Here is a 23,860-nt window from a genome sequence, read left to right on the forward strand (position 1 = left end):
GTGAACAAGTAATATGTAATTCTAGGCAGCATTCATAAAGAGCTGAACTGTCACAGAGTTTTCCAACTCCAGGCCTCCAGGGCCAGAAACATGTTGGAATTTCAGAATATCTCTCATTAATATGCATTAAATAAACGTGCATACAATAATTCTGAATGTATGCAAATGTATTGTCATGAATGTTAATGATTGCTATCCTGAAAACCTGTCAGATTTTCGGCCCTTCAGGCCTGGAGTTGGACAACCAGAATAACGCAGACTGGACTGGCTTTGTATTACAGACTCAAGCAAAATATTGCACAATATAGGCAATTATATCAAGCAGAGGCGACTCTGCAGACTAAACATTAATACCTTAAGAAGTAGAGATGACTGGGTGACGCTGGAGAAAATCTCATGAAAGGGTGGCCTTCAGTATGTAGGTTCCCTGCTGAGAATTCAGCCGTGATGCTGCTGCACAAGCTGTTGTTGGATCCTGCCAGCAAACCCTTTGGGCTTCTATGTCAATACTCAGGGTGAACTGAGATAACTTTGGGAAAACAACAGAGATTATTGGAAAACATGCTCATTGCACAGTTCTGTTCCGTGGTAACATAATTGTTCAACTGAGGACCCACAACTTTCTAAAGTGAAGACTGGGCAAACCTTTGGACGTCTAGCTCTCAAACGAGGCACAGGTTAAAACCATCATTACATCAGACTACTTTTATGTTGAAAGACTGACGAGAATAACAATGGCCCAACCTAAGCAGGAGTTTTTATATGGTGGTGATATGATTGGAAAAGAAATACCATGCATAGCGTATTAACAAACACCTACCAAATAAACTGCAATTGCAACAACATTCATTAATGACATACACAGCAAATGTTGAACATGCAAAGCCATTTTTTAATTTAAAAATGTTTCATTTGCACCCCATTGGTGCCATTTTAAAAATATAAAATCGGAGTCCAAAATAACACTGACGGCCCGATGCTCATGATGGCGCAGTGAGCGTGCTAAATAGCACGACTCACTGCACCATTTCTTGACGCCCAGGCACCACTGCTATTCTTATGTGGGCCTGAGTGCCTTTGCAGAGCACGCTAGTGCTTTGCTCCCAATCCACCTGTTTCTTGCGGTAACGGGCAGATTGGCAAATCTTGGCAGCACTTTCGTTAAATAATAAGGGATTTGTTATTTAACTAAACTGTTGCTGAGAGCAAAGCAGGTGGGGAAAGCTCTAAAGTCCTGGCATTGTGGCGGTGATTCTAGGGTAATACCTTAAATGGCCCACATTTTTTGCAAACATCACAACAGCACCTCAGTGCACTTGAGTGTGCATTGTCCAGTTTTTTTAAGAGCTATCAGGAATGCAGTGCAGTAGAGTGGACTCTGTGCAAGTAAAGGTGTGATGAATTTTAGCACAGGGGACAGTACTTAAAAGTACTAACCCGTCACCATGAGCGGTTTCTTCTTGTGGCACTCCTCTTGTACGACACCAATTTGGCACTGTACTTCGGCGTCAATTTTATGCACTTACGAAATTGAAGGAGTGCCACAAGAATACCCATGCAAAAAGACAGATAACGAAAGTGCCAGTTGCTTGGTCGGTTTTCAGCCCTTCTTAGCCATATTCCCACCCATATTACACCCATATTCCAAAAGTGGCACATTCAGTCAGACTTCGGAAGTATGTGCCACTTTCAGAATAGATGTTAATTACCAAAAATGTCATTACCTCTTTTTACGAGATTTTCATTAATTAACACCCACTTAAGAATCAGGCCCTGGGTGTATTTTCCTCTTCTCCTTCTTCCATGTAGGGTCAAAATCTACACCCCAGCCCCTCACAGCTGTCATCTTGCAGCCAGAAGGCTCTATTCAGCTTCCTCCCTGCAGCTCCTTTGCTCCAGACTGTGATCCTGCTTCTGAGAGACTAAAAGGGGACTGGCTTTTTATTTCCCATGCTCATGTTTCTGGTAGTACTACTTGCACGTGAAGTTGGGAAAATAAGATACTTTTTTAGGGTGTCCCATCACGTGGGTGTCTCAAGAAAATAGCTTTCTGTGCCAATTGCTATCCACTGGGTGCAATAAACATGACACAAACAAAGCAGACAGCTACTAAGAACACATAGAACAAACCCCAGCACTCAGGGCAACTGAGACAGCTATTTACACATGCATTCTCCTCAACGGCCACTCTGCATCTGCACACACATGAATGGAATCAAGTGATATTATCGTTAGAAAAAAACACAGTTGGTGATTTTTATTTTTTGGACCCACTATCAAGCACTTTCCCCACGTATTCTAAGACTGGAGTCTGTTTATATAATTGTAACAGTCCTAAAATATGGTGGGAAGGGTTTTTACTGGGTGAAACAAATACAATTTACCCAACAATGTTATTTTGAAGCAATAACATCACATACAACTAGCCCTGACGTGCTCTTTCTCCCATAGACATGGCTGAAAACCCACCACAAACCTTTCAGCCCCACAGGCTTCCCTCACACTACCTCATCCACCACAGAGAGCACCCACAAAAAATATGCTTTGGGACTATCATATACAAAGAGTCACCCAAATCAGCAACCCTACTCACACACCACACACATCCTTTGATAACTTCACTCAGCTGCTCCCCTCCATCGCACTCTCACCTCACATTCATTCATCGCATGTACTGTCCCTCATCAAACAATCCCAGCTTCGACTCTGAATGAACCAACTTCCCTGCAAACAACCACAGCTCACCCTGCACCAACATCTACCTTGGCAATGTCAGCCCAAGTTTTTTCCCAAGCAGACAACAACCCCATACAGAACAGCATCCTCAAACCACTCACCCCCACAGCCTCACCAAACAAATCACCTACCCCACATACATAGCTGACAACATCCTCCCTCGACCCGATTTCTTGCAAAAACTCAGTTTCTGTGCAAAATAAAATCTGGGTATCATGATGATACCACTTTTCCATCCCCTTCATACTCACTCTCCCACACAACATCCCCCACCAAGCACACATCACCTCACCCCTAGACAGTCAAATCAAACAAATCACAAACATTGCTCTTGCACCATTCACACAGTACCTCACTGCACAGACACCACCTTATTCCAGAATGATAAAAACACCACCATCACCCAAACTCTTAACCAAATAGCCCACCCCCAAAAACAGAGAACCAATAGCCACCACCACAAGCCTTTTTTAAATGGCTCCCTACTCACCATCAGCCAGGAAGCTGGACACCTAGAAAGAGCCTAAACACAAATAACCCGTATCTTTCAACTAAAAGCCCCCATTAAGACAGCCATTCAAAATCTAAATACAAGATCCCCGTATGCAGCGCCAACAGTGCCTACTACCACCAAGAGTATCAATTCCTCCCAATCCCAAACATAAATCACTCACAAAATCAGAATCCACTCCTGCTTGCCTTTATCCACCCCAGTTGGTAACTTCCTCATGGACTTCTTCAACTCCTAAATACTCACGATGAGACAGGACCTTCACTCCATAGTCCTCCTTCTATTCCTCAGTCCCAAAACCTCCAACAAATGGGACACATTCCACCCCAACAACCAAAACACCCTCATCACTCTCACAGCCAAAATAAAACCAGCACACTTCCTGGACAACAAAAGGCCAGTTTAGGCCTCTAGGTCCATTATCTCCCTGGCCCACACTGAGTCAACATGATCAACTCCAGTCTCTCACACACCCTGCTTCCTACACGCAGAACAGGACCAATCTCCCCCTCCTCAAACATCCCTAGACTGAACACTCCCCAAACACTGCCATCCAATCCCAGTCCTGAAATGCATTGCCATAAACCAAATCCAACTGCACATAACCACAAAAAACATCCTCAACCCTTTTACGTCAGTTTCCGCCCCAATCACACCACTGAGACTGTGACCTTTAACATTCTGGATGACCTTCACAACATCTCTGACAAAGGACACACAGCCCTTCTAGTCCTCACTGGCTCTGAGAAGCTTTCAGTACCATTTACCACACCATCCTCCTCAAAATCCTTTCCCACAGGATGAAACTCTTAGGCACCATTTTCAACTAGTTTACCACCTTACTCACTGACTGAACACACTTTTCCTTAATGCCCTCCAGTAGATAAAATCCCACCCAGGTCAAGTAGGACATACCACAAGGATCTCCCCTATCTCCCTTCTGTTCAACCTATATGTTGAATCCCTCGGACAAACTCTTCACTGCCACAACATCCACTTTCACCAATACACAGACGACATGCAGATATACTTACAAATCTCTTCTGCCTCACAACTCCACAGTCTCAGAAAAAATATCTCCACCAACCAGTGGTCAAAGTGCATAATAGGAAGTAGTGGAACTATATTTCCTGCTGGCCTGCTCCCTCTCCCCGGAACTCCCATCACCACACCCATCCCCACGCGCAATCTAACCCCCAAAACAAACACACCTGATGTTTAAGGGAATGTTGAGTGCAGTGCATTTAGGTGCAAGTTTGTTTAAGGGAATGTTGAGTGCAGTGCATTTAGGTGCAAGTTTCAACTTCTTCCTACACTTTTGTTTTAAAACGAAACCATTCCGGAATGGTTTCTTTTTTTATACACAAACCCAACCTCCCCCCGGATCAAATAACTCACCACTGACAACCCACACATCTGCCTTGTCACATCAGTAAAGTCCCTTGACTTCACAATCGACCTCTGCCTATCCTTCACAAAATAAAAAGTCTCTGTCACCAATACATTCCACATACAGCTCACCTCCCATGAAACATATGGTAAATCCTTCCCCTTGATGACTTGTGCACTACAGTACAGGCACTTGCCATCTCCACGCTTGACTATGGAAACGAAAATATTCTCTGCACTTCCCAACAACACCTTTTCCCCCTGCCAGCCATCCGGAACGCAGCAGCAAGACTAACTGTACACTTAACCAAACACTCACGCACCACCCCAGCTCGCTCCCACTACCACTGGTTCTCCATACCCTAGAGAATAGCTTTCAAAGGACTCTTCAATGTATATAAAACCACCCTCCTCGAAATACCATCCTATCTTCATAACAAACTGAAGCCCATCAACTACCAGACAAGCCAATCACATTCCACTCTGCAAGCTAACCTGCTGTGAGAAACCAAATGGTTTCTCACCTGCTAGTCCCCAGGGATTTCTCTCTCAGGTGGCAAGTGCACAGCCATCGCCTTTAGATTCAAACCCTGGGGGTGGACCAGTGCAGGAGGATCACCTGGGTGAGGGGTCTTCAGGGAGTGGGGGTGAAGCAATAAATGGTGAGACGCAGTATTCCCCACTTTCCCATACTGATGCTCCTTCCTATTTTATAGGATTCTCCAATGAACCAACTCCCATGCCCTCTTTCTGCACAAACACTGGGCTGAGGAAGAGGTTAACCCTTTCATATCTCACACATTTCATGGTCAATTTGACATTTCCCGCAAATTAGGTCAGGCAAAGTCAGGCACTTGACTTTAATCACATATATCTGATACCCATTAGCTCTCCCAACACGGATAAAAGGCGGAACATAGAGACACACTCTAAGCAAGGTGGAACATGAGAAGGAGCAGATCTTCTGGGGCGAAGGCCAACCCACTGGAGCAGAACGACCGATCGAGGGATAAGAGAAAAGGGTGGGGAAACATTGGAGGTTTTGCATCAACGTTAGGCAGGTCAATGCCATCTCCGCCTTCGATACCTATCTTATGCCACGTATTGATGATTTAATAGATAAACTTGGAAATGCCACATTCTTGTCAACCCTAGATTTAACCAGAGGATATTGGCAGGTCCCTGTGCATGGACCTGATAAGGAAAAAACAGGGTTCTCAACGCCAATAGGGCTATTCCAATTCAATTTTGGATTGCATGGGGCCCCAGCAACTTTCAAACGACTCATGGACAGGATATTACAGTCTTATTCTGATTTCTGTGTGCCTATATAGACGAGATAGTAATTTATAGTAAAACTTGGGAAGACTATCCTTTCCATCTTTCTACTATTATGAAAACCCTCCGTGAGGCCAGCTTAACTGCAAGCCCAACAAAATGTAAGCTGGCTCAGTCAGGAGTGAAATACCTAGACTTCTTTGTAGGGAATGGCAGTGTCCAGCCCAGCAAGAAAAGGTGAAAGCCATCCTAGATGCTCCCAAAACCAAGAGAGATCTCAGGGCATTCCTAGGTTTGATTGGATATTATCATAGGTTTTTCCCAAATTGTTCAGCTAGAACAGCCAGACTGACAGACAAACTAAGAAATGCGAAACCTCAGAAAATGTGTTGGACTGATGAGAACGATGCTTGTTACAATAACCTGAAACAAACCTTATGCCAAAATCCAATATTAAAAGTAGTAGACTTCTCAAAGGAATTTGTGTTAAAGACCAATGCCTCCCTCTCAGGGTTAGGAGCAGTATTATCACAAATACGTGATGGATTTGAACACCCCATCCTAGCCACTAGTTGTAAACTCTTCCCCGAGAGCATAAATACTCTGTTTTGGAACTGGAAGCCCTTTCCATCAAATGGGCGATTGTCCATCTTAGACAGTACCTTCTAGGGAGAAATCTCACACATATCACTGACCACTCACTTTCCGTATGGATAAGTCAAAGAAAGGACTCTAACTCTTGAGTCATGATTATGATTGGTTATTTATAACATGCTCAATACCCAGAGGATTCTAGGCACTGACCCGGGGATCGAACCTGTGTTGCACTGCGACATCTTGCTTTCAAGGTGAGCGCGTTGCCCCTGAGCTATCCTCCCAAGACATGCAATGGTTCTTAGACGTGCAACTCTACTGTTTTGTCGTGGAACACCAAAAAGGTAAAGAACAGGGGAACGTAGATTTCATTTCCCGGTTTCCCTGTGAAACAGATGTGGCTGCATCGCATAGGTGAAGGTTATGTGAGAAACCAAAGGGTGTCTCACCTGCTAGTCCCAAGGGATCTATCCCTCAGGTGGCCAAGGCACGACCATCACCTTTGGATCCAAACCCTTGGGGTGGACGAGTATGGGGGGAGCACCTGGGTGAGGGGTCTTGGGCCAGTGAGGGTGAGGCAACGCATGGCGAGTAGTGGTATTCCCCCTTTCCCGTACCCATGCCCTATCCTATTTTATAGGATTCTCCAATGTCCCTACTCCCCCCCATTTCTGCACAAACACTGGGCCAAAGAAGAGGGTGAACAAGGGTAAAAATGCTAACCCTTATATATCTCATTGGACATGTCCTGCTAATCGGGTCAGGCAAAGGCTGGGACCTGACTATAATCACATACATCTGATACTCATTAGCTCTCCCCAAATGGATAAAAGATGGCACATAGAAACACACTCTGAGCAAGGTGGAACACAAGAAGGAGCAGATCTACTGGGGTGAAGGCGAACATAATGGAGCAGAACTACTGATCAAGGGACAAGAGAAAAGGCTAGGGAAGCTCAGGGGAACCCTGCAGGAGGTTGTTGCTTCTGAAGAGCCATGAAAAATATGCAGAGAAGGCCAACTCCCAGGCAAGAAGACTGCATTTTGTTTCAAGGATGCCAGTGACCCTCCCCGGTGAACGACAGAGTTGGGAGGCGAGGCCAAGCCTGTGTTATTAACCTCGACTCATGAATTAAAGCCGCAAAGACAAGAAAGGAATGCACACTGCTAGTGAGTTAGCAAACAACATGAAAGGCAGGTGTTTGTTAAGGAAAGATTGAAGTTTCAACAGTATATCTCACAATTGAAGGCTGTGCACGTGCTGATGAGACACTAAGGAAAGCAGACCTGTGGATAATTTTAAATGATCAATAACTGGGAAGCCAGTGATACAGAGTAGCGGAGTGGTCTGGCGACAGGAAATAGCTCACTCAAAAGTCTCACCGATATATGTGATATCTTGTTATAAAGGAGCAAAGTGAACAAACTACTTAAAGTGAAAGATTTCTATGAACATGTGTGCTTATGATACTAAAGTACTAAGACCAAGGGACACTGGGGCAAATTACACAAGAGTGTGAGCTGAAGAGAAAGTCAAAGTGGTCCAGCCGAGGTCAATAGTAAAAGCTGTGCACATTTGAAAGTCTTCGACATCCGTGAAAGGTCTGAGCCCGACTGAGGGAGACGGGAAGTTTCATAAGCTTGGAGAAGGGAACCCCTGCAAGTCCTGTGATTGTGAGGTCCAAGCACAGCTGAGGGATCTCTATGTTGAATCAGGTACTTTTTGGTTGAAAGATCCGAGCCCGAACAAGGAAGACCTATGTGAACATTTTGCTTTGAGAGGTCCAAGCCCCACCGAGGTAAACCTGCATGAACTTTTGTTGAACTGTGAAAGAACTTTTGAAAGCTGGAATAAGTGACTTTAACATGGAAGGTGATGTGGGCCTTGACCCATGTTTTGAACTGCTTTTGTTTTGAGAACCTGAGCGAGAGTGTGCCTTCCTGTTTACAGGGGCTGCCTTCCTCCATGCTGTCCAACGTGGGAAGGAGCGTTGACTCAGCCACATTTATTCTTTATGTTATAACACTGACTTTCCTTTGCATACATATTACCCTTTACACACTTTGTATATAAGAGATAGGATAGGCTTTAGGTTTTGTTAGTATAGTCCATTTTGATTTGACATAGACTGACAAGGACTGTATTTTCTTTATTATTTGATGGTGGAGACAACTACCATTTTAGCTATAGGGCTGAGTAGAAGTTTCTCCAAACCCCAAAAATATAATTAAGGTTTTGAAACTTGTAACTCTTGTGTCAGTGTCATACTTGTGATATTTGAGAAACCAAAGGGTGCCTTCACCGCTAGTCCTCAGGGACTAGTCATCCAGGTGGCCAGGACATGACCATCGCTTTTGCATCCAGTTCCTGCGGGGTGAATCAGTGCGGGAGGATCATCTGGGTGAGGGGTCTTTAGGGAGTGGGGGTGAGGTAGCCAATGGTGAGACATGATATTCCCCCCTTTTTTGTTCATCTACCCCATCCTATTTTTTAGGATACTCTGAGATCCCGCCTCCCCCTGCCCTTTTTACACAAACAAGTGGCCGAGGAACATGGTGACTGAGAGTAACGAGACTTACCCTTTCACATTGTACTGGACCGTCCCGTTAATCAGGTCAGGCAAAGTCATGCACTTTACACTAAGTGCATACACCTGACACCAGTTAGCTCTCCTCACACGAATAAAAGGCAACACCTAAAGACACACTGAGCAAGGCGGAACACGAGTGCGGGCGGAACACGAGTACGAGCAGAACTTCCAGGATGAAGGCACATCTACGGGAGCAGAGCAACGGACCAATGGACGAGAGCAGCGGGCCGAAAAACCCAAGGCTTCCCTCCTGGAGGATTTTGCCTTCGACAAACCGCAAAAGACATGTGGAGAAGGCCAAATCCCATAAGTGAAGATTGCATTGTGTTTCAAGGATACCAGCGACCCTCCCGGGTTAGCTGCAGAGTTGGGGAGGCGAGGCCAAGCTTGTGTTACTAACCTTGACTCGTACCTTTTCAATAAAGGTTTACAAATTGTATCCATTGTGTCAGTGTCAATACTTGTGATACCATGCCTTCCCTACAGATTCCATGCCACCATTACACTGCACACAAAAATAGGCCTTCACCCAATGGGCACCCAGAGCCTGGAATGCCCTCCCATCACACATCTGCACCACCATTTCCAACATCACCTCTTAAAAATCCTCAATGCGTACCTCTTTTACCCACCTTATTCATCCAGACCTCCTCCCTTTCCTTTATCAATCTTGCTCTGCCTATCCTGTTCTGAAAAACATTGCAACTTCTTTTTCACCTTGTCCCTCTGAACTCTGAGAACCTAGAATAAAGTTAAATAAAATGCACAAATAAGATAAGGTCCTGTATATATGCTATGTTATGTTAAGATATATGTACACTGTGCCAGTCACCAGCTTAGTGGTCTTTCGGTGTCTAGCCTTGTCTTGGTATTTGCGTACTGAGACCCCGCCAGGGGAAGTCCAGACCACAGCATTTTGATCCCACAAGAACAAAACATTACACTGCATGTTTTTACCGCTTAAAATTATGACATGGTGTAGCATAACATAACTCAGTGTAGCATACCAAACTTAAGTGAGCATAGCATTTCAAAGCTAGGCAGAGCATAGACAATACAGCATAGTGCAGATACATAGAAACATATTCCTAAGCTAAGCATCCCAAACAAACAATGATGCAACCCAGCAGAAACAGCATTGCAAAGGCAGAGTGTCCTTTCCCTAAAAAGATATGAAAGATATTGGCATGGTTGTTCTCTCAGCGACACACACACATATACCGCAACCGCCACGAGCCTCCATCGAGAACGTCGCTCCAGACTCTCCGTCTATGGATTTAAAGTCTGCTGTTGCTCTGGAGGTTGACTGCTTTCAAGATGTTAATGGAATGCTCTTTTATAGGCCAAGGACATGGGCTCAAATGCAAGGGGTCTCCACCCCTCACACACTTCCTGCTACCTTCATTCTGTCCTTGGACAAGTTGCTGTTTCCTTTGATTATGAAATGCAGGTGCGTGTCCTCCATTCATTAAGATATGCTATTTCTCCTGGCTAGAGGAAGCAACATTTTGACCTTTTGGGCAAGTCAGTCAAAACTAATTCTTTGGCCTAACTGGTAGCTTACATAAAATGAGTTCTTTTTTTATTATTTTCATATTTGATTTGTGTTATATACAGCGCTAACATCCTGCTTGCATTAGCTTCCCAGGGCCTTAAAGCACTGAGTATGTTGTAAGGCCCAGGAAAGAAACGATATGAATAAACATAGAGGATTTAGAGCACCACAGGACTGTGTCGGGGCCCTACGACACAGTGTATGAGGAAGAGAAGCTACACAAGTAACCAGACATCACTCCATCATATGCGCCACTCGAGTGAGGGTACTATCGTGCAGTAACAAACTGGTGCCCTTTTTCATGCTTTGTTACTGTGCTTTGACTGTTACCATGAGGCTATGCCACTCTGTGAGTGGTGCTTTATTCCATTGTAAGGCCACCTCACTGGTCGGAGGTGCAGGGAGGGATGCTTTCAGGATCCAAGCCAAAAAGCTCAACACTGGTAAGCTCAAAGATCAGCGATGAGGGGCCCCTGCACCAGCCTGCCAAAGTGGAGTGAATGGGCGTGAAACAGAAGCAAATGTGCCCCAAAATTGACTCAAAGGCAAGAGAAAGTGTGACCGGGAAGCCCGGACCTGTGGAAATCCTTTAAATAATAACATTTTGGAGGGGTTGTATGTCTGAAATGTTTGCAAATCCCTGAAAAGTGAGCAAAACTTTTTTTGTTGTTGATGTCATACCACAAGGATTTTATACTTGACCAAGTCACCACCCAACAGGTCTCTCTCAGAACCCCAAATGTTTGTGCAGTTGTGAAAACAAGAGCTTAAAGACACAGACTTCCTTTGGCTCAGGACATTTGAGACTTCCCCAGTGTCATGGTGAACCGGGGCATGCTCAGACCATGACCAAGAAAACACAGAGGGGAAAGCCCCTCTACTTACTCCGCTAGGCCTCCGAAAAATATTTGGGAGGGGTTGCATGTCAGGCATTTGAACTTGTGAAGTTTACAAATTCCAGAAAAGTGAGAAAAACTAAAATGTTTCTCATTCATGTTATGTTGTGTTAAGATATATTTATATCCATAGTGGTCTTACGGCAACTAGCCTTGACTTGGTATTTCACATTGTAACCCTGCCAGGGTGTGTCTAGGCCAAGGTCTGTTGGTAGTAAAAAACTAGATGATAGGGTGAGAAAACATAGAAAGATGGCAATTAGAGTTAACAAATATAGACAGGCTAGTTATATGATGCACAAACAGTTCCATAGGGGAAGTGGCAAGGGGAAAGTTTTTGATACTATGGATGCGTGTCTTTAGCCTGTAGTCACTTATAAAACAGTATGAAAGCATCTTCAATGGATGTGTAGCTTGTAGTGAACTATAGCTTTTATGTGAGCGGCAATATCTAGGGCTGGCTTTGTATGATCCTAGAAATAATGCTGTGTGGTTGCATGATGGGCTTCAAATGTGCTCAGTCTGACCCTTGAAATGTGGAGGATTTTCGCTCTGTAGTTTAGTAGTTTGTATGAAATCACTCCTGTAAACAGTGAAGGGTGAGATGTGCTGAGCCAGTTGACAAGATGCATCTGTGCCAAGATTTGGACGTGTCAAGAAGTGTGCACTGGGAAACATGGGGTACATGGTGAAGCCTGAGAAAAAAGAGAGAAAATGAAACTGGGATCCCCTCTTTAGTCTCTAACAGCGGTGTCCTGTCTGAGATCTAATATCAAAGAGAGAGGACTGAAATATCAGCAATCAGATGCCTAAGGTCAAGGGGAGAGCATCTAGTGATGGTTCCTAGGTGCACGTATTGTGTAGAGTAGGGCCCTGCAACCTTTCGCTGCACACATGTTTTGCAGTATGACTCCCACCAGCCTTACGGGTAAATAATACAGGGCGCCTGGCTAGGTTCTGATATGCCCAGGAGGGTGAATGTACATTCAAAAAAAGAATCAGGATGGGAGAGCCACACGTTGGAGATTCAGGATATATTAGTTTAATCTCCGAATTTTAGTAATGATACATACAATATATCACTTATTTGCATAATAACAGATAAACTGACAGTTATACATTTGGCTTTCTAGGTGTACCGCTAGGTACCACCCTCAAGAGTGTGGAGGGTGTTAGCCTTCTGGTGGTGCAAAATCTCTTGAATACACAATCAACATAGGTTCACAAAACAAGAGTGAGTGCAGCTCAGGACCTCAGTTGGTCTGTGGGTATTGTCATAGAAAAAACACAACGGGTGTGTACAGGTAAGTATGAGGTAGAGTTGTGTCATGGATCGACACTGTAGTGTTTCGGCCACAGGGTACGAGAACTGGACGTAGGTGGCTCGGATGGCCTTCTTCAAGATGGAGGTGAAGGATAAAACACTGTCCGTGTGGTATCTGTAGAATTTAATAATGACAGGTGGTTAGAGAGGTGTGGGACCTCCAGGGTTTTAGTCGTAATTTAAGTAACTTAATAGTGACTGATTAATGTCAAAAAGGGTGCACATGAAAAGTGCACCGATGGGCAGAAGCTTACTGTGGACTGACAAGCGGTGTGGCGGTAATTGCTTCTGAAGATTTTCGACCATACATGGAGTCAGGTGGAGGCGGTGGCAAATTGTCCACTGCTGCTAAGGAATTGGTCCATGAAGCCTGCTCTGGAACCGGGGGTTTCCAGACAGCGAGAGCGTCAATGAATGGTGCCGGAGGCTAAAAGAAAGGGCAAGAGTTGAATGTTGTGGCATAAGGGTGAAATTTAGTGTGACCGGTCAGGGGTCATGCATACCTCAAACAAAGAGAGACTGCCTCAGGACAGAGGTGCCGGAAGATAAAGTCAACGGTATAGGAGTGTCCGTGTGGAGGCTGACTAGATTGCCTGTGTTGATCCGAAGTGAAAGAAGGAAGGGACCTCTGTGTGGTAATGTGCGTTGGTAACGCATGGTTGGAGGCATACATAGTGGTCTATGGTGCCCATGCAAGAAATAGTCTACAGCGAGGCTGTGATGTCAATGGTAGTTCCGAGGTTGTGGTTGCAGAAGGCGTGCGAGAGGGCTGGCTGATGGTGCCTGTAAACACCAGTTACTCAAGTGGTCACAGTACGGAAGCATGAGAACAGCATCTCAGCATGAACAGCATGAAACTAAAGAGCCAAAGGCTCAGTATTTTTCCTGAGAGACACTCCCTGGACTACATTTCCCACAACCAGTGGCTTGAGTTCCATCTTGACCGATTGGTTCCTTCTCGTACAAGCATATGACACCCGAGGCACTCATTGGCCCACATGCTGACGTGTGATTGGACGGCCCGGTCCAAGGGTGGGCACTGCCTTTGGCTCTTTCGTTTCACTTTCACTTGTACATGCCGCAACGCTACAGCTAGACCCCTCGACCCCGGCACCCTCCCAAGTAAGTTTCGTTTTCAACACGGCGAGTCAATTTCTGCTCCACGCCTTTCCTAAGTCCATTTTGGGTCACCATATAGCCCGAGCACGATCACACGTGCACCAACACGTCCGAACGCTCGCTTTAGCCTTTAATTCATGGCACTTCACCGAGCATCCATGGATGCTGTCCTCATGCTTCCGTACTGTGACCACGTGAGCAACTGGCGTTTACAGGCACCATCACCCAGCCCTCTCGCACGCCTTCTGCAACCACGACCTCGGAACATCCATTGACATCACAGCCTCACTGTAGACTCTTTCTTGCACGGGCACCATAGACCACTATGTATGCCTCCAACCATGCGTTACCAACGCACATTACCACACGGAGGTCCCTGCCTTCTTTCTCTTTGGACCAACACAGGCAATCTAGTCAGCCTCCACACGGACGCTCCTATACCGTTGACTTTATCTTCCGGCACCTCTGTCCTGAGGCAGTCTCTCTTTGTTTGAGGTATGCACGACCCCTGACCGGTCACACTAAATTTGACCCTCATGCCGCAACATTGAACTCTTGCCCTTTCTTTTAGCCTCCGGCGCCATTCATTGACGCTCTCGCTGTCTGGAAACCCCCGGTTCCAGAGCAGGCTCCATGGACCAATTCCTTAGCAGCAGTGGACACTTTGCCACTGCCTCCACCTGACTCCACGTATGGTCGGAGATCTTCAGAAGCTATTACCGCCACACCGCTTGTCGGTCCACGGTGAGCTTCTGACCATCGTTGCACTTTTCATGTGCACCCTTTTTGACACTAATCAGTCACTATTAAGTTACTTAAATTACGAATAAAACCCTGGAGATCCCACACCTCCCTAACCACCTGTCATTATTAAATTCTACAGATACCACATGGACAGTGTTTTATCCTTCATCTCCCATCCTAGATATACTACAAATGGCGACGAGGAGCTGTTAATAAACAGCAGGAAGTCCCCGACTGACGCAAGTATGCGACGACCCATGTCAAATCAAGCTTGTCGCCAAACGAAACTCTGAACTCACGCGAGCGGCGCCCTACAGATATAAACAAGGTCAGGAATGATATATGGACAGCAAAGTATTTATAACACTTACTGGAGTTAAGTACATAAAGGTGATGTGCATCATTTAAATGTGCGTGCGAGCTGGCAACTGAACGAACAGCACAGGACGTGCTGATGACAATACGTTAAATCTACGTGAAGCCGAAGGTAAATGTTGAGAGAAAGGAACCCTGGTACGTGCCTTGCGTGCCTCCATTTTGTAGACAGTAACAATGATGCCATGGTAACGACGATCGCTATGGATGATATGTTGAGAAAACAGTGTTAAAGGGAAAATAAAGAGTGTGTTTGCAGGCACGTCATACACCTGTACTTAATACATTATATTACCAGACTTTAATGTTATAAGACATACATTGGGACTATTTAAATGAACCAAGGCGAATAAAAGAGAGAGTGAAAAGAGGACATGTCAGACTAAGAAAAGGTGTTTCACTGATTGGATTGAACACATTGCTCTCAAGTTTGGGTGCCACACGAGGCAATTGTAAAGTAAAGGACAAGAACACCTTTAAAAAAAAAAGAGGCTATACATAAAGATCATTCATCATGCAGAATATTATAGCTCCAATGAAGTTTCTGGCCCTGCCTGGTAATCCGGTATGTCCCTGGGAACAGTGGCTGGACAACTTTCAGGTTTACCTGAGGGCAACTGGTGGAGCCAAATATAATGAGGATGTTAAGGAAGCCATTTTGCTCAATTATATAGGGGCAGAAGCTCTGAGAATCTTTAGAACTCTACCAGAACCCAGTGTCACAGAGGTAGGATCTGGAGATTCAGCCACCAGTACAAGGAAATATGAGACTGCACTACTGAAATTGAACAGACATTTTGGCAATAAAACAAACATTGTACTTGAAAGGTACAGATTTCTTTCCAGAAAGCAGCACAAGAATGAATCAGTTGACGACTACATTGCAGCTCTTAGAGGTCTCATATCAACATGTTAATTCACAGGTGTGGGAGATGAGTACTTGAGAGATCAGCTGGTTTTGCACGTGGCGGATAGTCGAATCCAGCAATGTCTATGGCAAGCAAAAAATCTGTCCTTGGAGCAGGCTATTGAAATAGCGAGAACATTCAAATTGGGAGAGAAGTGCATGAAAGAACTTCATAGTAAGGCTGAATGTGTAGAGATGAAATCTGTACAAGACACATGTGAAGGAAACAGTGATAGAGACGAGGAGGTGCTGATTTCCATGGTGAAAAGGATGGTAAAGTCAGATTTCGGCTCAAACTCAAGACAAAGCAAAGAGGCGTTCCAAAAACCACAAGGCAGGTGTTTCAAATGTGGTTGGTCCATGCACGCAGATATGGAGAAAGATTGTCCGGCCCACTCGGCAGAATATTACAGGTGTGGACTAAGGGGCCATTTTGGGAAGGTTTGTCGAAATATTAGAGGTAGAGGCAGGTTCAATCTACGTTACAGCACCACAAGAAATAATAATCATTTTGGAAGTGGAGCTATGACAAGCATGAGAGCACTGGAGGAATCGGCTGGGTCAAATGATTTAGTGGCGATCACTAGTTGTCTTGAAGATGAGGTACATATATTGGCTCTCACACCAGCTGGAGGTACTGTTGGTCCCTGGGTCCCCATGGCAATAAATGGCGTTACACTACAGGTAATGGTCGACACAGGCTCACCAAATACTATGGTAGATATGGACACATCTGAATGTATTAAAAAAGGACATAAATGATCTCCAGATGTCTAAAGTCAAGACAACGGGTATGGCAAAACACCCATTGATATTGTGGGGTATACGTGGGTGCAATTGGACTTTGAAGGGAGGAAGACGTACTGTAAATTATATGTAGCAAAGGATGGCTTTTTGATAGTTGGATGGTGGGAGCAGGCATCACTGAGGATCAGAATACACCCTGGCGAGAATGTACCAATTATGAGTGTAATGAACAATAGCTGTGATTCTGCTGAGAATTTAGCGAAGAGCTTTCCCGAGGTATTCAATGACAATATAGGTGTTCTGAAGGGTTTTAAGCATCACATAATAATTAGAAGAGGTGCAAGACCGGTGGTGCACAGGGTAAGGAACATTCCGATTGGTACAAGGGAAGCTCTACAGAAAGAGTTAGAAAAACTGTGCTCACAAGACATCATTGAACCAATTGAGAGTTCTGAGTGGCTGACTCCAATTGTTATTGTGAGGAAACCTGAAGGAGCGATCAGAATGTGTGTAGACTTAAGAGATCTTAATAACAATATTTGGATTGATCGCCATCCGTTAACCAACATTGGAGAGATGCTTACCACAATGGAACCGGCAAGATTTTTCTCCACGCTAGACTTATCATCTGCCTATCATTAAGTTGTGCTAGAAGAAGAATCCAGACATCTTACATCTTTCATAACACCTTTGGGGGCCTTCCGATACAAGAGGATGCTGTTCGGTTTGACATCGGCGGCTGCCGTCTTTCAGAGACTTATGCAACATCTTTTCAGTGGTCTAAAAGGGGTACATTATTTTCAGGATGACATATTGGTGTCTGCCATGACAGAAGAAGACCATGATGCCAAACTTCTGGGAGTGTTGCAAATCATACAACAAAAAGGTTTGACGCTTAAGATCGAGAAAGGCAAGATAAAAAAAAGAGGTGTGACATATTTGGGTCACTGCATCAATGAAGAGGGTATAAGACCAAAAGAGACTCTGATAAACACTATTCTTAGGCTTCCTGATCCTGTAAATAAAGACCAACTCCGGAGCCTATTGGGTCTCACAGAATACTACTCTAAATTTGTGGACCATTATGCAGATAGAACTTGTCAAATGAGAAATTTGATCACCAAAGGAACGAAATTTGAATGGTTGGCAGAATGTAAGGAGGAATTGGACACGATCAAAGACCTAATTAACAAAGCACCTGCTCTCAAGATGTTCAATTGTGATGCCAATACTCTGATATCGGTGGATGCAAGTAATGTAGGATTAGGAGGAGTCCTGGAGCAGGTTCAAGATGGCTTTGTTGTTCCAATCGCTTTTGCCTCTAGGACCCTAAAGGGAGCAGAGAAAAACTACTCGACTATAGAGAAGGAGGCGCTAGCCGTTAAATGGATTTTAGAACACTTCAAAGGACTGATATGGGGAATTCCGATTGAACTCAAAACGGATCACAAACCACTTATTCATGTATTGAACCCAAAGAATTCTCATTTAACATCTCCCCGTATTAGAAGATGGACATTCATTATTATGCAATACAATGTGGTCATAAAGTATTCCCCTGGTAGAACAAATAAAGTCGCTGATTGCTTTTCCCGCTTGCTATGTGCTGGTGAGGGTGATGATCAATTAAGTGGTGAGAATGTGACAGAAGATCAAGATTTGGATTCCATTATTGCGCAAATACATCCCAGTTTTGGAAGAGATGAATGGGTTACAGCCACAAAATTGGATCCAGAACAAGATAATTTGAGAAAAGCAGTTGAAAGTGGTTGGAAGAATGTCCAGACCGAAATCAAGTCTTGGGAAAAGATTAAAGATGAAATGTCATGTGATGAGGTGTGTGTATATCGAGGGGATCGCATTGTTCCTCCTACAACACTGAGGAAGAGAATCATGGATATTGCCCATGAAGGGCACATAGGCAGGAGTCTGACAAAAAGAAGAGTCAGAGGAACATATTGGTGGCCCAAAATGTGGGGTGAACTAGAATCACTAGTCAAGGAGTGCTCCGCTTGTGCAGTGAGCGACAAAGGCAAACTAACGAGAACAACACCACTTCAACCGATAGCTGTACCAAATGCTGTTTGGTCAAATCTGGCAATTGATATAGCGGGTCTCTATGAAGTGTTAGAACCATTGAAAATATATCTTATTGTATTGGTTGATTACACGTCAAAGTGGGTGGAGTGTGGAGTCATCGAGAAGTCAGTTTCCGCCAGCAAGGTTACAAAGTTTTTAGAGGAGATTTTTAGTAGAGAGGTGATCCACAGGAGCTAATTCCGGACAATGGAGCTCAGTTCATGAAGCAAGAAGTACAGTGTTTCCTGAGAGATCGAGCCATCAAACACAGTACCACGGCGTTGTACCATCCCATGGTTAATGGGCTAGTGGAGAGAATGAACCGCTTCATAAAAGGAACAATCCAGTTGGCTGTAGCAAATAATTTGCCATGGAAATATACGCTTAGGGAAGCGTTAAACACCTACAAAGTCACCCCACATTCTGTGACGGAAGTGGAACCTTTCACTTTGATGAGGGGGAGGATTGCCAACAACAGGCTCAAACCTGCTTGGATGACCATAAGGAAGAGTGCAAATATTGACATGGATGAAATTATGAAGAAAGTTAGGATAAGACAAGAACAATATAAAAAATAGTATGATCGACAAAAACAAGTGAAGGAGAGTAAAATTGAAGGTGGAGATTGGGTCAGAGTAAGAGAAACCAAATGAATTTTGAAAGGGGAATCCAAATTCTGTGCTCCCCAGAAAGTAATCAAGTGTTCTAAAAAATCTGCAATTTTGGAAGATGGAAACAAATGGTCTTGTGATGACATCATTTTGGTGGAAAAGAATGGAGTAAAGAGTGGCAACACCACCTTTGGAGCACCCAGACAAGCTATGAAGGAGGAAGAAACAGTGAAGAAGCTGGCCGATGGAAAGAGTTATAAAGCTCGATGCAGAAAGGTTGAGTACTCATCAAGGCCTAGAAGGGTCGTACCTAATTACAAGAAAGATTTTATTTATTACTAGATCTAGCAACTACCACGGAGTCTGCAAACCTTACATCAAGCTAGCCTATAATCAGATGGCGCTGAACATGCTGCTGACTCCTTGAGTGTATCCTTTTTCCTTAGTGTGCCTCCTCCTGTAATATCTTTAAGGAGGCCTTATTGGGGATGGGAGTATGCTATTTGCAATATGTGAACCCTGTATATAGTTACTCGAGGGGTAAGCTGCTTCATGGACCTCCACAGTGATGAACCTTATACGCCGCTTATGTGAGTCAAAGTTGTAGCAGCGTATGTTAATTTTTTTTTGTTTTGTTTTGTACATAGTTATAGTTATTACACTTCTTTGAAGGTTTAGGAAGGGAGATGTTACAATGTGGAATGTTATGTGATTCCAGTGAGAACGTTTCGTTTCCCTTGTTCTGGAACCTGTCTCCGGGCAAGGGAAGCGAAACGTCACTGTCTTGATGGCCGGTTAGCGGAGGTTGCCCGTCGGGGACCTTCTTGAATAAATCATCTATGAAATCATCTTACGTCCCATCTCCTTCATTCATCAAGATAGTAATACGCCACGCTGCTCCTTACAGGATGCCAATGCCGCAGAGGAAATGGGAGAAGCCCGCCTTCCGTTTCCATGGTGGCCATCTGGGCTCAGTATTTGTTTGAACCAACTGGTTGTGGCGAGCGTCCTACCTGTTGGTTCACACAAACAAAGTGCTATAAGCACCCCGGTTTACAAACCCAGGGAGCTGATAGCAATAATCACTCCCCATCCCAGGATGTTTCTGGGGGGATGTTAAATGATATAAAATATGCAGAAACACAGGTACGCACAGGCTTCCTTACGTTTGTTTGTCACACCAAACTACCTCCTCTCTTGATCTTCCTCAGCTTTCTATTCTATTGATTACATTAGTCTTTGCTCATCGCTCTTTTTTCTTGGTACTCCGTCTCTACCCCTCTCTTGGCTTTCCTCCTATCTTTCTAACTTCTCAGTTTCCTGGGATGGAAATATCTCCTTTTTGTGTCCACTTTGTTTTGGCTTTCACAGTACCCTGTCCATAGCCCTCTGTCTTCCTCCTTCTTACGTCACTCCTCACTTTACTGTTATTTCATCCTTTGGCTTGAAGTGTCATTTATATACTGTCATGAATCGATCATCACAACAAGCAGGACCTCACCGTCCGAGCACGGTGCTCAGTGCTAGAGAATTTCCATGGCAGTATGGAATTACATCTCCTAGAAGATCACTGCGCAATGCGCGTTTCTGGACGCCGCGCTGCACATGCAGATTTCGGATTTGGGCACAGTACTGTTCAATGCGCTCCTCCACGCCTCCGTTGTTAACTCCCATTATGAACTCTAAAAGATATTCATAAGTGATATACATAATAATGATTACATGCAGTTTGTGTGAGGAATGTACACACATCACCAGCTGTACGTTTTCAGAGCTTTTATTCAGTAGATACAGTAAACACCACAATGGGTGGCAAGAACGGGGATCGCATCATGCAAGGTACACACCCACCGCCATGCCGATTCTCATCAGGGAAACCACTGATCCCGTGGATGCCACTGTTTGATACCTACCTCGAGTCCTTAGGAAACATTTCCTACGGAGCCTCAGGAAAGAAATCCACGCAGTTGAACATGTTGGGAGTTGAAGGCCAAAGGATATTCACATGCATGAAACGATCTCCTCCACTCGATGAGCCTGATAAGAACACATATAGAGAAGCCAAGCATAGACTGACAGTCAGGTTCTATAATGAAGAGAACATAGACCTGAGGCGTATTCACTTCTTCACCAGAGCCCAAGGTCAACTAGAAGCCCAAGCGAATTTTGGGGTGAGTATGCGACACCTGATTGGGGACTTGGTAGCCGCTCACATTGGCAAGAAAAAGATACAAAACAAAATCATTCCTCAAAAGGAAGTTGCACTAGATAAAGCAATGCTAAAGCACCTGAAGAGACACTGCACAAAGAAAAGAATGAGTGTACACACAATCCAGCACAAAGATCAACTTATGCAGATCAAGAGCAGAAAAGAAGGACAGTATAAAAACAAATATAAGAAAGGAGAAGCGCTCACGCAGACAGAAAATGTGAGTTATCGTAGGTGTGGTAGCATAAGTTATGTAGAAAACAACCCTATGTGTCCAGCAAGAGGTAAACTGTGCGCTGAATCCTGCAAAGTAGGACATTTTGGCAGGGTTTGCAGGAAGAGAAACAGAGGAATCACAAGTTTAGCCCTCCCACATTTCGAAACAGAAGACAATCGCTCGGAAGACACTGAGATAACAGTGCTCCTGGTATTGTGCGCCAACAAAAGGTGTGCCAAACCCTGCTGTGATGTCAGAGTAGACGGCGTGGTAGTGAACCTTAGGGCCAACTCGGTATCACATCATACTATTATACCCATAGACACCAACACACAGATGATGAAGCAGAACAAGGTGTGCTGGCACAACACCAAATAAAAGCCCACAGCCTATGGAGGTTTCCCCATGGGACTCCTTGGATACATAAAATGCCAGCTGAAGTTCAAAGGACACACAGTCCTTGGATGGGACGATCAAGCCAAGCTAAACATCAAGCTTCATCCTGCTGAAGAAATACAAATCCTTACTGTGCAAGGTTAAACCTCTTCACAAGATACATCAGAAATGCGAAACCCTATTTATTCCTGGATAAGAATGCATATAATGGTGTGAACACCTCATCAAAATGAAACCTGGCACCATACCAATAAAACACAAAGTGTGTCCCGTAACAGCCACTACAAGCATTACAACCAGTGCCAGATTAAACCCTGCAGAGGCCCCTAGGCAGTCGAAATTTCGGGCCCCCCTCGCAAATTAAGTCTCGGCCTGAAATTAGTAAAAGTGATATGATATGATAGGTTATTAATAACACGCTTAATACCCATAGGTTTCTAAGTGCAGATTCGGGGATCAAACCTGTGTTGCTCCATGTCGTCTTGCTTCCAAGGCGAGCACTTTGCTCCTGAGCTATCCTCCTTTGCCTGAACAAGATAGATGTGTTCTGTTATAGTAGAAATTAGATGGTATATGCAACACACATTTAACACCTCATGACTCACGACGGGTACATGCACGGAGTTTCTGCCACTGCAGTGAGACGCACGGCACAAGGAGTAAGCAGCAGCTACTCTGCTGAAGCAAAGACCCTAATTCCCAGGATCCCATTTTCAAAGGTGCACAGAAGGCACCTCTTTTGAAGATTTGGAAACTTTTGTCCATACCTGCCACACTGTGAAGTAAAGGCCCAGATGTTCCACCCTAGTGAAACATCAATGACACTACTCAGACAACGTCACCAGTCCTGAAGACGACACTAGTACAACAACTTTTTACTATGTGCCAGAAACACCATCCAGTGTCGTTTTGAAGATCCCTTAAAATAAGGCACCCTCAAAGTAACAGAAAGTTACAGAGTTAGCCCTGCGAGGCTATTTTTAAATCACATGAAAAAATAAAGTGTGTTGATGTCTTACATGCAAATTGGGTGCTGTTCTCATATGTACCCGTCGTCAGTCACGATGTGTTAAATGTGTGTTGTATCTACCGCCGGCCAGTGGTAGACAGGTGGGGTAGTCTATGTCCTTGTCTTTTTCTTAATCGCTATACCTCCTCATGACATAGGCCCCCCTTATCAAAAAAGAAGAACTATCCCCCATTTTTGAATGAGAAATTAGATGGAGAAGTTAATCAAACTTCGTTATAACTCAGAAAATCTAACTTAGTAATGCAGATGTTGGTGCCGTATATATACTCGTCAATGTACTTGAAGCTTCTACCCACGAATATTCTACTAGTGTCTGGAGTTGGCAGGAGTCTCGCGACACACTAACTGACAAAAAGCTTTGTTTCTGGAGGTTTCCCATGCACGCAGGGGCTGTAGCCTGTATTGTGATAACATTGAACTAAGTAGTGTGCACATCAGCTGCTAGATGGAGATGACCATCACTTCTGTACATTACGCATACATAGTTTGCACCAGATTTTTTTACAAACTGACAGCATCCAGAAAATGAGCTTTTATGAGACAAACTGTTAT

The 23,860-nt window shown here is 44.4% G+C and overlaps 1 protein-coding gene across 7 annotated transcripts in view; it reads right to left on the reverse strand.

The window, feature by feature from the left end:
- Window positions 1-23,860, reverse strand: part of LOC138528452 (fibrinogen-like protein 1) — a 285,943-nt gene that overhangs the window by 202,353 nt on the left and 59,730 nt on the right. For 2 of the 7 annotated variants that reach the window (XM_069640085.1, XM_069640086.1), the window contains 2 exons: window positions 9,732-9,840; window positions 355-529 (listed from right to left, as the gene is read on the reverse strand). The exons of 1 other annotated variant lie outside the window; for it this stretch is intronic. The gene's annotated coding sequence lies outside the window, so the exon portion shown is untranslated. Of the gene's footprint in view, window positions 1-354; window positions 530-9,718; window positions 9,841-23,860 lie in introns of all 7 variants that reach the window. 4 more of the 7 variants (XM_069640089.1, XM_069640090.1, XM_069640087.1 and 1 more) reach the window with 3 other exon arrangements.

Source organism: Ambystoma mexicanum, chromosome 7q, assembly GCF_040938575.1.
Source record: "Ambystoma mexicanum isolate Mex_15411 chromosome 7q, UKY_AmexF1_1, whole genome shotgun sequence".
Lineage (NCBI taxonomy): Eukaryota > Metazoa > Chordata > Amphibia > Caudata > Ambystomatidae > Ambystoma > Ambystoma mexicanum.